Raw genomic sequence first — 20,624 nt, 5'->3', positions numbered from 1 at the left:
AAAATCAAAGTCCTTGGAAAACTGTGAAGAAGTTATTCATCAGGTCTTTCGCTCTGAAACCCCTTATAGCATCCTTAGCCAGTGTTCATTACACGAAACAAACGTCAGGGGCGCTTTTGAAAAATTCAAAAAGCCGAAAGAAGTTAGAAAAATGAAGCAGATGCATAAAAAAAAGCATCTACATATTTTCCTTTCACCGGCAATTGGAGAGGCTGAGTTTTTTTTTTTGGTCTGAGAAGAGAGGCTGAGTTTACCGGGCAGAACAATGACAGATTCTTCTTTAGCCAGTTTTATGCAGAACTCCGTATCATCCTCAATGCCCTCCAACAATGATAAATTCAACTTGACCTGTCATGATGGCATCTAAATTTCTACTAGAGCGGGTGCTATCCGAGAACAATTAGCCGATCTCGATTTGCAAATTATTATAGATTATTCATTGGTAGAATGGAAGGAATTAGGAGAAGAAAGACCTTATCAACAAAAATATACATCACATAATTGTATACACCATACCGATGAAAAAAAAAATACATGCATACATAATGAACGTATGTGTATATTACGCCCGTACCAATACAGACATGCCTCCTGGCTTTTTTGGGCACGTGATACAAGGAATCTCTTGAATCTTCTCAGAACATATGTCTGCAGCTTCTCTTAGTATGGCAAATGATTTTTGAAAAAAAATCATCATCTGTTTTCTCAAGTATGTGGGACCGCCCCCGTTAGAATTACAACGAAGAGCGGAAAATAATTAGCTATTATTTGATAAGGAAGCTAGTTGTCCACAAAAAAGGGTTAGCAAGCATTCTCGCAAGGATTAAATGAAGAACAATATCTTATCAAGTGAAAATGAGTTGAGATTAATCAAGCCCAAAGACTGAGACAGAATATCGATCACTTCTAAAAGGAATATGCACAGCTTGTGCATTACAGTCTAAAATCACGGAGAAAAGTAACATATACTTCGAACTTAAGAAAAAAAGGGTAACATACACAAGGCATCGTCATGTTGTTACAAGTTTGTTGAATTTTGTTAAATGACACTTAAGTTCAGCTGATAGCAGAGTTCAAGATGCGGCACGGTGTTGTTCAAGGGGTTGTGGAATTTAGTAGTTTAGTGGCTTGAGTTTTCGTTTTGTGGGCATCTTTTACAAGTTAAGGGTCAACAAGCACGAAAATTATTCGAAATCTTCCTTTGAGATGAAAGTGCTCCGGGGTTCATCCTGAATTTATAAACGGGAATCACATATAAAGTTGTTCCTGGACTTTATGCGGAGACATTTGATTCTTGACATATTGTGAAATATGACAAGTACTTGGAGTATTTCTTTTATTTGCTCTCTTCTGTGAGAGATTCAAGAAATCTACCTCCGTTAACTCAATACCTTGTGGCTTTTTTGTCGCATTGAGATGCATGATAATTGAGGGATCTAGACACATAAAAAGCTAATGACATGCATAATTTTCTGGATCTTAACATGTAAGATCTTGATGTTGTTGTTTTGTCATGTGAATATGCACAGATCGGAGAGCTAAAGAAGCTCGTTGAAGAGGGTAAGATAAAGTACATCGGTTTATCTGAGGCCTCTGCATCAACAATCAGAAGAGCACATGCTCTTCATCCCATCACAGCGGTGCAATTGGAGTGGTCGCTTTGTTTATGCAGCAACAGCAGCTTCCTTCTGACTCTGCTTTTCCTTTAAAATGTTGACTAGGGAGCTTGGCATTGGAATTGTTGCCTACAGTCCTTTAGGACGAGGATTCTTTTCCGTTGGCTCCAAGTTGGTGGAGAATCTCTCTAAGGATGACTTCAGATAGGTTTGTTCCTGCTTGTCAACGTAATTAGATGCTTACAGTGATTGTCATTCTTATTGAAGTGCTGGAAACCTGTTCTTGTGGTATAAAGAGAAAGTATCTGGATGGGATGAATAAAACTTGGTGACACGAATGCTTCGTGTTCTTATATGTGTTTAATCCAGCACTTGCCACACATCCCACCTCTCTCGATTCTAGATAAATGTAAAATCACAAGTAATGGCTTTAGTGAGCCTGAAAGAGGCAGTTTCCTAGATTCTCGTGCTTTTGGGAATGAATACGTAAAAGTGTATTATGTGTATCACCTGGAGTAGTCCAAACCAACATTGTAAGTATGCTGAAATAGTTTTCATTTTGAATACATAAAAGTGAGTACACGAGTAGACTTTGGATGCATATATGTGGCGTTGTGTCTATGTGCAATGGTAAGCAGCTTACCACCTTTGGCTGCCTTGGAAAACTGGCGTTGGAGCTCATCAGCCCTGCCTCTTTCTTATGTCACTTAACTCCATTTTAGTAGGTGTTGGGATTAACTGATTCCCCAAAACCGGATTCGACACTAAATCGAACCCCTAAAATGAATGCGGAAGAAAAGCCCGGGAAAATCACGTATCACAAATCGTAAAGCACACCACGGATTCGAGCGTACTTTGTTAGCCACAGATTAAACACCAACGCCGATAAGAGGAAGAGAAATCCGATCCCGTTCGATCCGAAGACGTCAATTGGCCTTGAAGCGAAGATGGCGTCGCCTTAAGCGCTTATTTTTCTTTTTGGAGGGAGAGGGAGAGGAAACGTACGCACATTATGCCAACTAGTGTCTTCATCTCTCTCTTTCCTCCTTTATATATGTTCCCTCAAAAATAGAAACGTACCCCTTCATCCATGGGCCCTAATTTTGTGGGCCGGGCTTTTAGGTCCATCATGGGTGGACGGGCCAACTTAGGCCCATCACCTAAAACCATCATCTCTCACTCGCACATGGTGGGCCGAACATAATTCTCTTTACCTCTCTTCAACATTCATACCGGTGAATAATCCGTGCGACCAACATACTTTGAGAGCTCATTGCCATATATCTGTTAGGAATGCATAGCAGCTCATAATGGGCATCGCACTTTGAGTAGATTTTGTATGCAGTACCCTAGATCGATCGATCACATTTATATCTCTCTTGATCTCTTTCAAACAATGATATATATATATTGTATTCACAATTATGATTATCCCAAAGACAGTCATAATTGGTTAACCAGTAAATATAAAACTACAATGTGATTCTCCAAATTTGATCTTCCTCTTCCATTCAAACTCTCAATTTCAGTTCAGCTTGCTTTTCTAGAAATGTCCCATTAGATCGAATCAACTCATGACCATTGGCAAACATCCTAAAATAGCAAACACTAAATAAAAATCTTGAGAATAAGTAAGAGTCATGAGGGGACTAAAAAAATTGAGGAACTCTTTTCTTCAAGAGTCTCACACGACATAAAAGTTGAGATCAAACTTTTGCCACTTTTATTGGTCGTCTCATGCATACGTAGTATGAAATACATATTACGGTAATAACTCCTTTCCCATGGAGCGTATGTCTACACCTTCAATACCGTACAGATGATAGTTCATACATACCCAATGTCTAACTTGAATTCACGTATCTACTTATTCACAAAATTCATTAAAACTCACATATGGCATCATAGACAAATAAAGTAAAATATGTGGGTTATTTTACTTTTGGACATAGTAAGTATTATGTCTTCATCTTAACACTCAGTTAAGGCGATATACGTATTTTAAGCTTTAGCTCTCGATTATCACCTAGATAATAAGCTTAAAAAACAGTCTCATCTCTATTTATCACACAGTAAATAGAGGCGATTACCCGTGTGAGTGGGCTAATCTTATATCTGTCCGACATACTTTCTCAACTTAAAATAATACACTAAGCATTAAGATGCATAAAGATCAAACAAAGATTCATAAGCATTAATGATGAAAAACACAAATTCATCAAATGTGAACACTTCAGGGAAATTACAATCCAGTACATCAGACTCTACGCAATCCTAGAGATTTCATATGGTCACAAAACACATTTCTAGGTATTGGCTTTGTCATAGGATCTGCTACCATTCAATGCATAGATATGTACTGTAAGTTTGCATCATTTCGTGCAACCATATCTTTGACAAAATTATATTTGGTATCTATATGTTTGGTCTTGCCATGATATTTTGGATCTTTGGTGTACGTTTTTGCTGCTTGGCTATCACAGTTAACTAACAATGAATCTGCTACACTTCTAATAACACCTAAATGATCCAATAATCTCTTAAGCCAAACATCTTCTTATATTGCTGCTGATAATGCCACGAACTCAGTTTCCATCGTGGACAAGGCTATACACTTTTGTTTCTTACTGCTCCAATATATGGTGCCATTATTCGGCAAGAAAATAAACCCAAAAGTAGATTTTCTTTCATCTAAATCTCCTCTACAGTCAGCATCAGAATAGCCTTAGAGTCGCAGATCCTTTCCATAATAACTCAGCGTATAATTAGCAGTCCCCTTTAGATACCTCAGTATTATCTTAACAGCCTTCCAATGTGCTGGACTTGGATTGGATTGGTATTTGCTCACCATTCCAACTGCAAAAAAACATATGTTGGGTCTTGTATACATCATAGCGTACATCAAGCTCCCAACAGCACTAGCATAAGGAACATATTTCGTTTGTTCCTTCTCTTGTGGAGTCCTTTGACACAATCTGTGGCTCAATCCTTCACCTTTTGCAATAAGAGTATCTATGGGTTTACAATCCCATATCATTCATCTCAAAGTTGGAAGACAACCAACTTTTGACAGTATTGACAAGTTCCATATTGCTTCCGGCAATTAGTATATCATCAACATATAATGATATGATCACAAATTGATCATTGGATCTTTTGATATATATACAATGATCCTCATCTATCATTGTAAAATCATATGCCATTATGGCATTATGAAATCGTATATACCATTGTCTTGACGACTGCTTAAGGCCATATATCGACCTCAAAAGTCGACATACTTTTTCTTCTTGGCCTTTCACTATGAAACCAGCATGTTGTTCCATATATATTCCTTCCTCTAATTCTCCATTGAGGAAAGCAGTTTTTACATTCATTTGATGTAACTCAAGATCCATACTAACCACTATTGCCAAAATTATGCGAATCGAGGTAAATCTCACTACAGGAAAATGTTTCTTCATAATCAATTCCTTCCTGTTGATTATACCCATTCGCCACAAGGCGAGCCTTATGCCTTTATATTGAGCCATCAGCTTTACGCTTTATTTTGAGAACCCACTTGTTCCCAATAGCTTTGCGTCCTTTTGGAATATCAACCAGTTCCAAACTTGGTTTGACTTCATTGACTCCATCTCCTCTTTCATTGCATAAATCCATTTTTCCTTACTAGGGCAATTCAGAGCCTCATTAATATTTCTTAGCTCATCCTCATCTTGTGGAGCAATTATAAAGGTTTCCCCTTCAATGTCAAAACGTCGACCGGGAATACTTTGGCGACTTGTTCGCCGTATAGGAGATTGTACACTTTGCACATCATTCCCTATTATGCTCCCACTAGGATTAGATAATGATAACATTGTCTCATCATGTGGTTGCAATTGAGAATGAGTTGAATTCAATTCATCACTTCTCATATTACTCCCACTTGGACGAACTCCACTAATATCATTATCTTGATCAAATGTTTCAAATAGGGTAATCTTCCCTATTTCGCCCTTCTTAGGAAATTCATCCTCTAAGAATGTGACATCCCGTGATTCAAATTCAGTTATACTCCCACTTTCCTGCTCACCTATGAACACATACCCTTTCGAGTGTTCGGAGTATCTCATTAAAATACTCTTCTTTCCTTCGGGACCCAATTTCCCAAACTTGTGAGAGGACTCATGAGTATAGGCAGCACAACCCCATGGCTTAAGAAAACTTAAGTCCGGTTTTCTACCTGTCCATAACTCATATGGAGTGGAACTAACTAATTTGAAAGGCACCCGGTTAAGTATATATGCAGCAGTTAACAATGCATCACTCCAAAAAGTGATATGTAAATTAGCATGCGCCATCATAGACCTAACCATTTCCAGTAGGGTTCTTTCTTCTCTCTACAACATCATTTTGTTGATGAGTATTTGGAATAGGCAACTGTCTTTCTATTCCTTTTTCACCACATAATTTTCTGAACTCATCAAATAAATATTCTCGACCTCGATCGGATCTCAATGCTTTTATTTTCTTGTCTAATTGATTTTCTACCAAGTTCATAAACCTTTTGAAACGACTTAATGCTTCAGATTTATGATAAATCAAATAGACATATCCGAATCGAGTATAATCATCTATAAAAATGATGAAATAAACAGTCCAATGCCTTCCTTTCACATTCATTGCACCACAGACGTCAGAATGGATTAAATGCAGAGAAAATTCAGCTCTTTTACCTTTTCCAAATGGTTTCCTTGTCGTTTTCCCTACTAGGCAATGCTCACATATTGGCAAATCGACATTTTCAATGTTGCCCAACAAGCCCTCTTTGGCTAGTCTATTCATATGTTGTTGGCCAATATGACCAAGTCTAGCATGCCACATAATCACATCATTATCATATTAAGTAGAAGACGTGAAACAAGGGAATAACAAACATTGACATCACCACAATCAACATTTAGTACAATAAAACCATCCAGAAAGTGACCATAACCATAGTAGTTTGTATCCAAATACAAATCTACACCGCTATTACGGAAGTTCACACTAAAACCAAGTTTAACCAACACCAAAACAAACACAAAATTTCGACGAATCTCCAGAGCATATAGAACATCATGTAGGAACAAGTTGCGTCCATCACGCATGTTCAATTGGCAGGTGCCAATCCCTTTAACTTCAGCTCTAGAGTTGTTTCCCACATAGATCCACTTAGTTCCAGTTGGTATTCGTCGGAATTCCACGAAGGATCATCTATCCTTCGCTACATCGTCTGTTGCTCCTGAATCTACAGTACACAAAGGATTGGATTCAGCTAATAATGCAGAACTTGACACATAAGCAAAGTTCTCAAATGTACAAGAGGTGTTTACCTTCTTTGGCTCACGACAGTCGTGAGCATAGTGACCCTTCTTGTCACAATTGTAACACCTCACCCTTGACATTTTCTTCACTTGAGGACGTTTTCCTCTCTTGCGTTGGTTAACTCTTGATCTCTTGCAATAAGGATTCCCACATATTGAACGAATCAATATGCTTGCGCTTAGAGCTCAAAGCCCTTTCTGAGCTAGAACCAGCATTGCAAATATCTATTTTCGGCTCACATGCTGTTAAGCGGTCCTCTACCAGCTCAAGGTGGCGTACAACATCCTCAAGATCTTCCATAACATAGTCAAGAGCTTCTAGTACTTCTTGCTTTTCCAGCACATATTGAATCTTCATATTCAATATTTCACAATTGTTGCCGTTCATATCAGCAATTATGTTCTTAGTTGTTGAAACCATCGATCTGAACACATCAGACATATATGCATAAATAATTAATGCCTATCATTTATGCATCCACTTTGCATAGACTCATCATATCAATGAACAATTTCAAGTAAGGTTTCAAAATCAAAATGTCACTATGTTTCCAATCTTCCTCCAAAAATCCTAACTCAAAATTATCATTAATATAATTGTCTTATGCAAAATAAATTTTATGAAGTTATAAAAAACTTTATGAACTACCCACAGTAGTCAATAATAATAGAAAGCAAATAATATCTAACATCCAATAGAATAACAATGTTTTCACATAATACAACAATCAATTACACTAAGTAATATATTCAAAGAAGAAATATCAACATAGAAAGATATATTCACATTTAAAAAACATCTCAAACTAATCTAAGAAATAAATAGGGAATGTCCCTTCTAATCTATCAGTCAAAATATTTAAGAAATTTGTAGGCACATTTGCCAACCATGGAAAAACTTTTGAAGAGCTCTCATGTCGCCTCCAAGGCGCATTCACTCTGCGTTATGTGGCGCTCAATCTAAGGGTTGAAGTTTTGGTTAACTCAACCCTATAGTACTCTCTAACAAAAGCTACCATTAGCCTCCTATAACCCGGGACCACGCTGACCTTCCATAGCCGATCTAACACTGCTTGCCATTCAGGTGGAAGAGTGTTCATCAAAGCCGACACCTTCTCAAAATCCGGCATAAGATAACCATTCCGGATGATTTCCTGTATCATCGATTGACCCGATCACGTGTGATACTAAATCACCATCATGCCACCGATAATCAGTTAACTCTGTCATCAGCCTTTTAAGTCTTGCTTTTCCTTCGTCCATTCTTGGGATTGCAGGTATCCGTGCATCACGCATCATAGTTCCTGCAACAAATGCAGAACTAAAAATGGATCACTTATAATCCACAATAAAAAAAAATGAAAAATACATAATTTTCCATGATTCATGCAACAAATGCAGAATAAAAAATAGATTACCTCTAACCCACACAGACATAATTGAAAAAGAAACAATTTTTTTTTTCGGGTCAACGGTCAACGGTCGTCGGTCAACGGGTCAACGACGGTCAATGGTCGCCGATCGTTGGGGCTTGCCGGTCGGACCGGACGGGTCGGTCAGATGGGCCGGACGAACCGGCACGTGCCGCGCGTGTGCGGGCTGACGTCACGCGGCGTCGGCCCGGCACGTGCGTGACACGCGCCAGGCTTCCGCGCATGTTGGGTCGGGTTGGGTCGCCGGCTGGCCAACGGTCGTCAGCGATGACGTCATCCTAGCAGTTACTGACCGTTGGGTGACGTCACGGTGACGTTAGCACGCGTTGGTTTGCCGACCGGCGCGTGCCGGTTCGCTGGCCGGCGGCGTTGCGCACGTGCCGGTCCGTCACCGGCACATGTGGTGCATGCGATGGCCGAGCCAGCGCTTTAGGCGCGTGGCTCCCACGCACAGCGGCTTCTGGCCGCATGTGTGGGCGCGTGCGGCGTCTCCCGGTGGCGGTCGACATGTCGACGGACTCGTCTCGATGAGCCCTTTCACCCTATGCCTTCAGAAATCAATTTCGACTTACAGAAAGTCGAAAAAATGGATGAACAGTGCTCGAGTGTTGGGATTTTTCGCCCCGATCCGTGTCGATAGAATATTTTCACTAAAAATCAATCATAAAACATAAAAGGGGTCGGGAAAACATGAACTAGGGCTTTGATACCAATGTTGGGATTAACTGATTCCCCAAAAACTGGATTTGACACTAAATCAAACCCCTAAAACGAATGCGGAAGAAAAGCCCGGGAAAATCACGTATCACTGATCGTAAAGCACACCATGGATTTGAGCGTATCTTGTTAGCCACAGATTAAACATCAACGCCAATAAGAGGAAGAGAAATTCGATCCTGTTCGATCCGAAGACGTCAATTGGCCTTGAAGCGAAGATGGCATTGCCTTAAGCGCTTATTTTTCTTTTTGGAGGGAGAGGGAGAGGAAACGTACGCACGTTATGCAAACTAGTGTCTTCGTCTCTCTCTTTCCTCCTTTATATACGTTCGCTCAAAAATAGAAACGTACCCCTTCATCCATGGGCCCTAATCCTGTGGGCCGGGCTTTTAGGCCCATCATGGGCGGACGGGCCAACTTAGGCCCATCACCTAAAACTATCAGTAGGGAACTTTGTGATCCCGATCAAAGTTGGACATCTTCTCTGTGAAGAAGATGATCCGAAAGAGGCGGCAGCCAAGGTGATAGAGCTCCTCAACCATGTCACTTGGAGCAAGTGGTACCGATGGTGCTACCACTCATAAAGCAGATCCGCACGCCGTCTCAGGGGAAGCTGTTGAAGCGACTGAACAATTCGGGGCACGGTAATAGGGAATCAACACAGTATTCACACTCGTCGAAAGGGATGGATTCATCGCAGGAAAAGGCGTTGAAAGTAAAGATGGCTAGACCAGCGGAGAACTCAAACCCAAGGGCCTCTCAATGTGGTGAAGTCAAAGGTAGAGCGAGCGTAATCCATCAAGTTGATCAAGGACAGCGAAAGGGGTGTTGCAGAAGGAGCGAGCGTCATTGAAGTCACATGGAACGGGGGTGTTTGATATGGATGAAGATTGTGAAAGGATGAATTGTATTTACGACTTCCATGGTTTATTTTTAATTTTAATTATACAAATTAAACACTCATTTAATTTTTTTTATTTGAATTATGTTATATCTAGACGTCAAGAAATATTAGATGGGATTTTTATCCTATCATTAACCCATATAGCAAAGATGTTCGAACGACCAAACACATCATCATTGGATTTATCTAGCCTAGGATTTAAATTAAACATGTACAAAAAATTCGACAACCACACTAAATAAATTAAAAGTTCAGTAAGAACATAACACATTGGACTAAAGTTCAATGACTATTTGCGTTATTTTCCTAAACCAAAACAAAACAACATTGCTCCACTCTAACTCCAAATAAAAAACAATAGAAGTGTCGTTTCTAATTTTAGGAAACTTGCGCAATATCTCCAACTGTTTTATAATAATGTAGAGGCATGAGCGAAGGTATCGAGCTACATAAAAGCTCATGAACCGTAGGTGGTGAAACTTGAATAAGAAACCTTTGATTTCCTCGACACTCATATCAACAGCGCCAGCATTTTATCCCCAACTTCGTTTTCGCGAGAACATCAGGTAACATTTTACTGTTTCTTAACTTCGCTGCCAAACCAAACACATAGCGAAGCTTTGTATCTATGTGTAGCATCCAGTCTTAAGAGCATGTTGCACACGGTGTTAGTATTGAACTCATGGTTGGAGGAGAATAAAGCATCACTCTAGTATGTGCGACTGAGTTTGAATTCTTCAAAATCCCGACTTCTCAGATTCTAAAAGTCACCCCAATAAAGTCGGCACGGCGGGCTCACTTCGTATTCAACTCGCTCTCATGTTTATCGAGTGATCTTTCCCCAGTAAGGTAAGTACACATCCATAATCTCTTCATAGTGAATGTCACATGTACAAAATGAAAACAGTCACTCTCTTATTACACATACTTATAACAGCCACACAACATAAACTCAAATTACTTCAACGGCAAATGCTCAAACTCTGCACATCAAAGATGTAGCACCAGAAGCAAACACGCTTTTACATAGGTTTCCAAGAAGAAAGGGGTGGAGTGTCGGAGTTTTCCCATGTAGACATGCTTCCATCGTACCTGCCACCCTTGACATTGTCCGCAGAAGCAATCGATTCAAGCTCGGCCATTTCTTCCAGTGTAAGCTTCATGTTGACATGCTTCCACGTGGCGCCGCGTGAATGGTCGGGGACCACATGCACACGGTTTCTGCACGCCATCGGCCTCCTTAATAGCAAGAACCGTGTATATAAGAAGCGCATGTATCTCTCTTCATCACCCTCCTCACCCTCCTTGGTTCTCTCTTCAAAAGTCTCTCTTGTCTCCCTCTTTGGAAACTTCTCTGAAAATGAGTGCAGCTGACAATTTGCGGCGGAAGTGTGAACTCTTGGACATGCATCGGGCTGCCTGGATAAAAGCCCAAAATGATCCGCAACTTACGTGAGTTACATTTTTTTCTTAAAATTTTTTTTTTTCCAGCTCTTATGTATGGGTTTTTTATTTTCTTTTTTATTATCGTTTTTAGACAAGCTGAAAAGCATGATCATCGTCATGCCTACCAGCAAGCTCGAGAAAATGTCAATCAGGCCATTCAATGGATCCGACAAAATGAAGTTTTGGTCCTCTCTTCCACCGCTGAGGCTAGGGAATTTCAAAGCATTTGGGATGATTTAAAGAACAATTGCGGTGTTTTGTGCATTGTTCAAATTGCGAACGTGAATACGCGTGACAGAAGAGCCATTGAATGCTGGTTGGTAGAGCATCGATTCATTGTTCGTAATGTTTGTTTTGACTTGCCATCAAACTAATAGTCCACTTTTTTTTTAAGACCATACTAGCCCGATTATATATTGTGGTTTGTTTCTCCATGTAAATAGATCTTTGGAACCTTAAACCAATAATCCATCCTCTTTTTTTCTAGATCATAACAGCCCGTTTATATATTGCAGTTTGTTTTTCCATGTAAATAGATCTGCACTTTATTTATCCGAACGAGTCTAAAGCTGTTTAATATATATTTTTAAGATATTATCTCGCATTCTTATTCTGGTCCCTTCTGTCAACAGCAAAAGCAATAAAATCAGTTGACCAAAAAAGATATCCTCTTATAAATCTAAAGGTACACAAAATCTCAACCGACCAAGAGCAATTTATGTAACTCCTTGGGAGAAGTCGCAGTCAAAGCCAAGAAAAAGAAAAAAATATCAATAGGTTGTCGTTTTCTAGCAACTAGGCAATGAGAGAGTGGAGGGGTGGCTGGGGCTAGGGGTTCGGTAAGTCAGAGTCCAAGGACGTGCACATCACAAAATAAATTGATACCGATAGGAAACCTCATACTGAGGATGGTATCAGAAAATAGAAACGAGCATCGTCCTGTTCACGTTCCTTACTCTACTTCCTCGCTAAGAATCCTTTCAGAGACGACAAATGCGGTTAGTGATCAAAAGAATGCATTTTCATCTTGGTCACTCGCGTGAGTTAATTGGATCTGTTGGTTTTATTTATTTGTATGACGATGGGCTTAAGGCCCGTCCGCCCATGTTGGGCCTAAAAGCCCGGCCCACAAGATTAGGGCCCATGGATGGAGGGATATGTTGAAGGGTTATAACTTTTGGGGGAACGTCTTTTACCGAAGGGACACGTCTTTTGGAGAAGACATATTTAAGGGGAGAAAAGAAAAAGAAAATACACCTTTTGGACGAACGTACGCTTTTCTTTTCTCCTCTCCCAAAACCAACATAAGTTTTCTCCCCTTGAACTAACAGTACGCTCCTTGATAGAATGAGATCAGAATTTCTTCCTCAATTGTCAGCATTGGTGTTTAATCTATGGACAATAAGATCACTCGATTCCGTGGTGTGTCTTTGATTGGTGATACATGTTCTCCTTGGGCTCGTCTTCCGCATTCGTTTTAGGGGTTCGATTTAGTGTCAAATCCGGTTTTTGAGAATCCGTTATTCCCTTCATTGGTATCAGAGCCGTAGTTCTTGTTTCCCGATCCTTTTTCATGTTTATGAATGATTTTTGATTGAATTTTCATAAAAAATCGGCCGACACCAATCGGGGGAGAAAAAAAATCCCGACACCCGATTCTGTATGCCCCGTTTTTTGTTTTTCTGTAAGTTGAAATTTTTTTCTAAAAGCGTAGGATTGAAGCCCTCGTCAAGACGAGAAAAACGAGTGGCGGATCGCCGCCGGGGGCTGCTGGACGCGCCACCACGCGCGGTCGGAACGAGCGGGGGTCATCGGCACGTGCGAACGCACGCGCCGATTCGGTCCCCCGCAGGCGCGTGCGTCGCAAGCGCCATTTCGGCCTCAAGTGCGTGCAACGCACGAGCGGGGTGCTGGCACGTGCCACGCATGCACCGGCTAACATCATCGTGACGTCAGCCAGGCACGAGCGTGGCATGTGTCAGTTGGTTTGTCCGACCCGGCCCGCTCGGCCGACCGGTCCGTCCGGTCCGTCCGGACCGGTCCGTCCGGCCCGACCCGCCGCCCATTGACTTCGACCCGGTTGACCGTTGACTTTGACCGTTGACAAAAAAAAGAGAGAGGAAAAGAATGTGTTTCTTTTTCCAATTAAGTCTATGTGGATTATATGTGATCCCTTATTTGTTCTGCATTTGTTATAGGAACAATGCCTCCCCTTAGGTTGCGCACACATATTCGCGCAATTACCGATGAACAAAAGGAAAGGCTTTTTAAGTTGATAGCTGAGCTGACTAATCATCCATGAAAGAGTAGCGACTTAATTGATCACCTTTTTGAAGTCAATGGGAAAATTCAAAATGTGATATGGAATGGTCGTCCCATGTCACAGTCTGAGATTGTGCGATTTTTTCATAAACATTCTTCCACCAGAATGACAAGGAGTGTTGAATCGCATATGGGATGTCAACAAAGCCGCTTCATACAGGAAAATTGTGATGGATTTTATAGATGATTATTACTGGATTGTTACAAGGGAAAAGATCAAGAAATTGAACAAAAGAGGATCTTTCCCAGTTCGTGTATTGATTTGGTGTTAGATGTATTGGCTGGTCTTTGTTTAGTGTGCTTTGTGGACATCTTATGTAATGTTTTTCTACCTAGTTATTGTTGGTGTGGCAACTAATACGTTAGTTGTATTATGTGAAAGCATTATTATTCTATTGAATGTCAAATATTATTTGCTTTCTATTATTGTTGACTGATGTGGGTAGTTCATAGAAGTTTTTGTAGCTTCATAGAATTTATTTGCATGGACAATTATATTAATGATAGTTTTAAGTTAGGATTTTTTTAGAATGATTGGAAACATAGTGACTTTTTGATTCCGAAACCTTACTTGAAATTATTCATTAATATGATGGTTTTGTGCAAAGTGGATGCATAAATATTAGGCATTAATTATTCGTGCATATATATCAATGTGTTCAGATTAATGGCTTCAGCCACAAAGAGCATAGTTGCCGAGCTGAACAAAGGTGAAAAGCTCAATGGCGATAACTATGAAATATGGCACATGAAAATCCAATATGTGCTAGAAGAGCAAGAGGCACTAGAAGCTCTTAACCTAACCATGGTAGAACCTGAAGAAGGAAACACTACACAGCACAAGAGAGATAAGGAAGCATTTGTTGCATGGAAAAGAAAGAACTCTCTTGCTCGCATTACGTTACTGAGTAGCATGGAAAATGGCGTCATACAAGAGTTTAGGCATTTTAAGAATGCCAAGAAAATGTGGGAAGCATTGGCAGCAAGATTTGGTCATACTTCGGTGACCAGACTGAGGCAGCTCACTATTAGGTTTGACTCTTATAAGAAACCTCATGGTCAAATCATAAAGTAACATTTTAGAAAGATGTCAAACATGATTAATGAGCTGAAAGATGATGGCCATGTCCTGACTGATGAGCAGCATGTGCAAGCAGTGATTCGTTCCTTGCCTCAGAGTTGTGAGCATATGAAGGTGCACCTGACTCATAATGAGAATATCAAAACCTTGAGGATGCAGTGCGTCATCTTGAGCTGGAAGAGGACCGCCTCTTGGCGGCTAAGCCAAAAGCTGAAATCTATCATATTGGTTCTAGTTCACATGGAGCTTCGAGCTCCAAGCGCAAATGTCCTAACTGGTTCGATAAAGGGAAAGGCAAGGAAACAGGTCCTTCAGGGAAGACCTCTAAGCTTAACCAACATGAAAGAGGAAAGCGTCCTCGAATGAAGAAGCTTACAAGGGTGAAGTGTTACAATTGTGACAAGAATGGTCACTATACTCGTGACTGTCGTGAGCCAAAGAAGGTATACACCCCTTGTACTTTTTAGAACTTTGCTTATGTGTCGAGTTCTGTATTCTTAACTGAGTCTAATCCTTTGTGGACTGTAGATTCAGGAGCGACAGACCATGTAACGAAGGATAGAGGATCCTTCATGGAATTCCGACGAGTACCAACTGGAACTAAGTGGATCTATGTGGGAAACAACTTCAGAGCTAAAGTAAAAGGAATTGGCACCTGCCAACTGAACATGCGTGGTGGACGCACTTTATTCCTACATGGTGTATTGTATGCTTCGGAGATTCGTCGGAATTTAGTATCTGTTTTAGTGTTGGTCAAGTTAGGTTTTAATATGAACTTTCATAATAGAGGTGTGGATTTGTTTTTGGATACAAATTTCTATGGGTATAGTTATTTTCTGGATGGTTTCATTATATTAGATATTGACTATGTTAATGCAAATGTTTGTTATTCCCTTCTCACGTCTCCTAATTCATATGATAATGATGTGAATGTGTGGCATGCTAGACTTGGTCATATTGGCCAACAACGTATGAATAGACTAGCCAAAGAGGGCTTGTTGGGTAATATTGAAAAAGTTGATTTGTCTATATGTGAGCATTGGCCAGTAGAGAAAATGACAATGAAACCATTTGGAAAAAGGTAAAAGAGCTGAATTTCCTCTACATTTAATCCATTCTGACGTATATGGTCCAATGAATGTGAGAGGAAGGCATGGGGCTATTTATTTCATCACTTTTATAGATGATTATATTCGATTCGGATGTCTATTTGATTTCTCATAAATCTGAAGCATTAAGTTGTTTCAAAAGGTTTATGAACTTGGTAGAAAATCAATTAGACAAGAAAATAAAAGCATTGAGATCCGATCGAGGTCGAGAATATTTATCTGATGAGTTCAGAAAATTATGTGATGAAAAAGGAATAGAAAAAGGAATAGAAAGACAGTTGTCTATTTCATATACTCCTCAACAAAATGTTGTTGCGGAGAGAAGGAACATAATCCTATTGGAAATGGTTAGGTCCATGATGGCACATGCTAACTTACCTATCACTTTTTGGAGTGATGCGTTGTTAACTGCTGCCTATATACTTAACCGAGTGCCTTCCAAATCAGTTACTTCCACTCCATATGAGTTATGGACGGGTAGAAAACCGGACTTAAGTTTTCTTAAGTCATGGGGATGTGCTGCCTATACTCATGAGCCCTCTCACAAGTTTAGGAAATTGGGTCCCAAAGGAAAGAATAGTATTTTAATAAGATACTCCGAACACTCGAAAGGGTATGTGTTCATAGGTGAGCAGGAAAGTGGGAGTATAACTGAATTTGAATCACGGGATGTTACATTCTTAGAGGATGAATTTCCTAAGAAGGACGAAATAGGAGAAGATTACTCCCTATTTGAAACCTTGGATCAAGATAATGATATTAGTGGAGTTCGTCCAAGTGGAAGTAATATGAGAAGTGATGAATTAAACTCAACTCATTCTCAATTACAACCACATGATGAGACGACATCATCATTATCCAATCCTAGTAGGAGCATAATGGGGAATGATGTGCAAAGTGTACAATCTCCCATACGGCGAACAAGTCGTAAAAGTATTCCCCGTCGACGTTTTGACATTGAAGGGGAAACTTTTATGATTGCTCCGCAAGATGAAGATGAGCCAAGAAATATTAATGAGGCTCTGAATTGCCCTAGTAAGGAAAAATGGATTCATATAATGGAAGAGGAGATTGAGTCAATGAAGTCAAACCAAGTTTGGGAACTGGTTGATCTTCCAAAAGGACGCAAAGGCTGTTGGGAACAAGTTGGTTCTCAAAATAAAGTGAAAAGCTGATGGCTCGATAGAAAGGCATAAGGCTTGCCAAAATAAAGTGGCGATGGCTCGATAGGGCTATAATCAAATGGATAAATGAATTGATTATGAAGAAACATTTTCTCCTATAGTGAGATTTACCTCGATTCGCATTATTCTGGCAATAGTGGCTAGTATGGATCTTGAGTTACATCAAATGGATGTAAAGACTACTTTCCTCAATGGAGAATTAGATGAAGAAATATATATAAAACAACCTACTGGTTTCATTACAAAAGGCCAAAAAGGAAAGGTATGTCGACTTTTGAGATCGATATACGGCCTTAAGTAGTCATCGAGACAATGGTATATACGTTTTCATAATGCCATAATGGCATATGATTTTACAATGATAGATGAGGATCATTGTGTATATATCAAAAGATCCAAAGATCAATTTGTGATCATATCATTATATGTTGATGATATACTAATTGCCGAAAGCAATAGGGAGTTTATAAACACCGTCAAGAGTTGGTTATCTTCCAACTTTGAGATGAAAGATATGGGTGAGGCTGCATACATTCTTGGAGTTAAGATTTCAAGAGATCGTTCGAAGAGGTTGTTATCTCTTTCGCAAGAAACATATATAAATAAGGTTCTTGAATGATTTCGTATGCAAGATTGTAAACCCATAGACACTCCTATTGCAAAAGGTGAAGGATTGAGTCATAGACTATGTCCAAGGACTCCACAAGAAAATGAACAAATGAAACATGTTCCTTATGCTAGTGCCATTGGGAGTTTGATGTACGCTATGATATGTACAAGACCTGACATATATTTTGCAATTGGAATGGTGAGTAGATACCAATCCAACCCAAGTCAAGCACATTGGAAGGCCGTTAAGAGAATACTGAGGTATCTGAAGGGAACTGCTGATTACAAGCTGAATTATCAAGGAAAGGATCTGCGACTTGAAGGCTATTCAGATGCTGATTGGGGAGGAGATTTAGATGAAAGGAAATCTACCTTTGGATTTGCTTTCTTACTGAATAATGGCACCGTATCATGGAGTAGTTAGAAGCAAACATGTATAGCCTTGTCCATGATGAAAGCTAAGTTCGTGGCATTGTCAGCAGCGGTATAAGAAGGGGTTTGGCTTAAGAGATTTTCGGATCACTTATGTGTTATTAAGAAAGCTGCAAATCCACTATTGGTTAACTGTGATAGCCAAGCAGCTATAGCGTACACCAAAGATCCAAAATATTATGACAAGACCAAACATATAGATACCAAGTATAACTTTGTCAAAGATATGGTTGCACGAAAGGATGTGAACTTACAGTACATATCTATACATAAAATGGTAGCAGATCCTATGACAAAGCCAATACCTAGAGATGTGTTTTGTGGTCATGTAAAATCTCTAGGATTGCGTAGAGTCTGATATACTAGATATTGTAATTTTCCTAAGTTGTTCACATTAATGAACTTGCGTTTTTCATTATTAATGCCTATAAGTCTTTGTTTGATCTTTATGCATCTTAATGCTCATTGCATTACTTTAAGTTGAGAAAGTATGTTGGACAGATATAAGATTGGCCTACTCACACGGGTAATTGCCTCTATTTACTATGTGATGAATAGAGATGAAACGGTTTTTAAGCTTATTATGTAGGTGATAATCGAGAGCTCAAGTTTAAAATATATTTGTCGCCTTAACTGGGTGTTAAGATGATGACATAATATTTATTATGTCCAAAAGTAAAATAACCCACATATTTTACTTTATCTGTCTATGATGCCAGATGTGAGTTCCGATGAATTTTGTGAATTGAATGAGTAGATACATGAACTCAAGTTAGACATTGGATATGTCTAAACTATCATATGTACGGTATTGAAAGTGTAAACATATGCTCCATGGGAAAGGAGTTAATACCATGATACGTATTTCATACTATGTATGCATGAGACGACCAATAAGAGTGGCAAAAGTTTGATCTAAACTTTTATGCTGTGTGAGACTCTTGAAAAGAGTTCCTCAATTTTTTAGTGTCCTAATGACTTTTACTTATTCTAAAGATTTCTATTTAGTGTCTACTATTTTAGGATGTTGCCAATGGTCATGAGTTGATTCGATCTAATGGGACATTTCTAAAAAAAGCAAGTTGAACTGAAATTGAGAGTTTGAAGGAAAGAGGAAGATTGAATTTGGAGAATCACATTGTAGTTTTGTATTCACTAGTCAACTAATTATGACTGTCTTTGGGATAATCATAATTGTGAATACTGAGAGTGCTAGTATGAACACCTAGAGGGGGGTGAATAGGTGTTTAAGATAAATCTTGGCAAATATATGCGTAATAAAATAAACTTTAAACAAAGGAGTTAGGGAAGAGAATAAGAACACAGAAATTATAGTGGTTCGACTTAATCCAAGCCTACGTCCACTCTCCCACACTAACAACCTTCTTGGCTGGATTCCACTATGCAATCAACAAGAGATTACAACTTTGAGTGCAAACACTTAGTAGATCACACTATCTCACTAAGTCACTCTCTTGGTATTTCTCTCACGATCACAAACGTTTAAGCTCTCAAGAGACAAGTATATGATCGAAGGTCGCTCAGACTTTGGAATTATAAATTCTACGCTCTATCTCTTACTTGCTCATCGGTCCTTCATCTCCTTAAATACTTCTCCACTTCCAAACTAGCCGTTGGACAGTATCCCAGAGAATCGTTTTCCAATATACTTATTGGACAGCTCTGTATCTAGAAGATTTGGTAGCCGTTGAGTGACAAAGGTAGAATCCCAAATTGATTCCGATCGCCCATACAAATGAAATCTTGGTTTCCATAAGTAAAGCTTCTTCGTATAGAAAGATCTTGTCTTCAAGATCCAATCGTCAATCAAATAGATTGAGTCAATCAAATCAATCTTGATGTGGAATCCAAACCAGATCACTAGCCGTTATATGATTGGGCTTGAGTTACGTTCTGTCGAGTTCTGGATGTAAAGTCTCGAGAGCAATAGACTTTACAATCTGAATCTGAGTGCGATAGACTTTGCAATGCGAGTCTGAACATATTCTCGCTTCGAACAGATTTAGCTTTAAGGTCTGTACCCGTTCGGCTTCAGCATAGAGTCTGTCTTCTGGTTCATCATTCACGTTCGATGCCGGAATTTGTCGAGTGAGCAGACTTCGATGTAGAAAGACTTTGACACTAAAGTCGCGCGGCCTTCGGACTTTGACACGAAGTCTGGAAATCTTCAGAATATACTTTGGGCACATGTTACGTTCGGTCTTCGGTCGTCTTCCCACTTTGACAATATCCTTTACATGTTCTATCATCTGCATGGTCTATTACTTAACCATTAAACATGTTAGTAGCCTTTGATTTATTTTGTCATCTTTAAAACATCATAAGGGATTTCCCTAACAAATACAATATATATATATATATATATATATATATATATATATATATAATTATTTAAAAAA

Source organism: Eucalyptus grandis, chromosome 1, assembly GCF_016545825.1.
Source record: "Eucalyptus grandis isolate ANBG69807.140 chromosome 1, ASM1654582v1, whole genome shotgun sequence".
In the NCBI taxonomy this organism is placed as follows: Eukaryota; Viridiplantae; Streptophyta; class Magnoliopsida; order Myrtales; family Myrtaceae; genus Eucalyptus; species Eucalyptus grandis.
Note: the sequence above shows the minus strand (reverse complement) of the source record.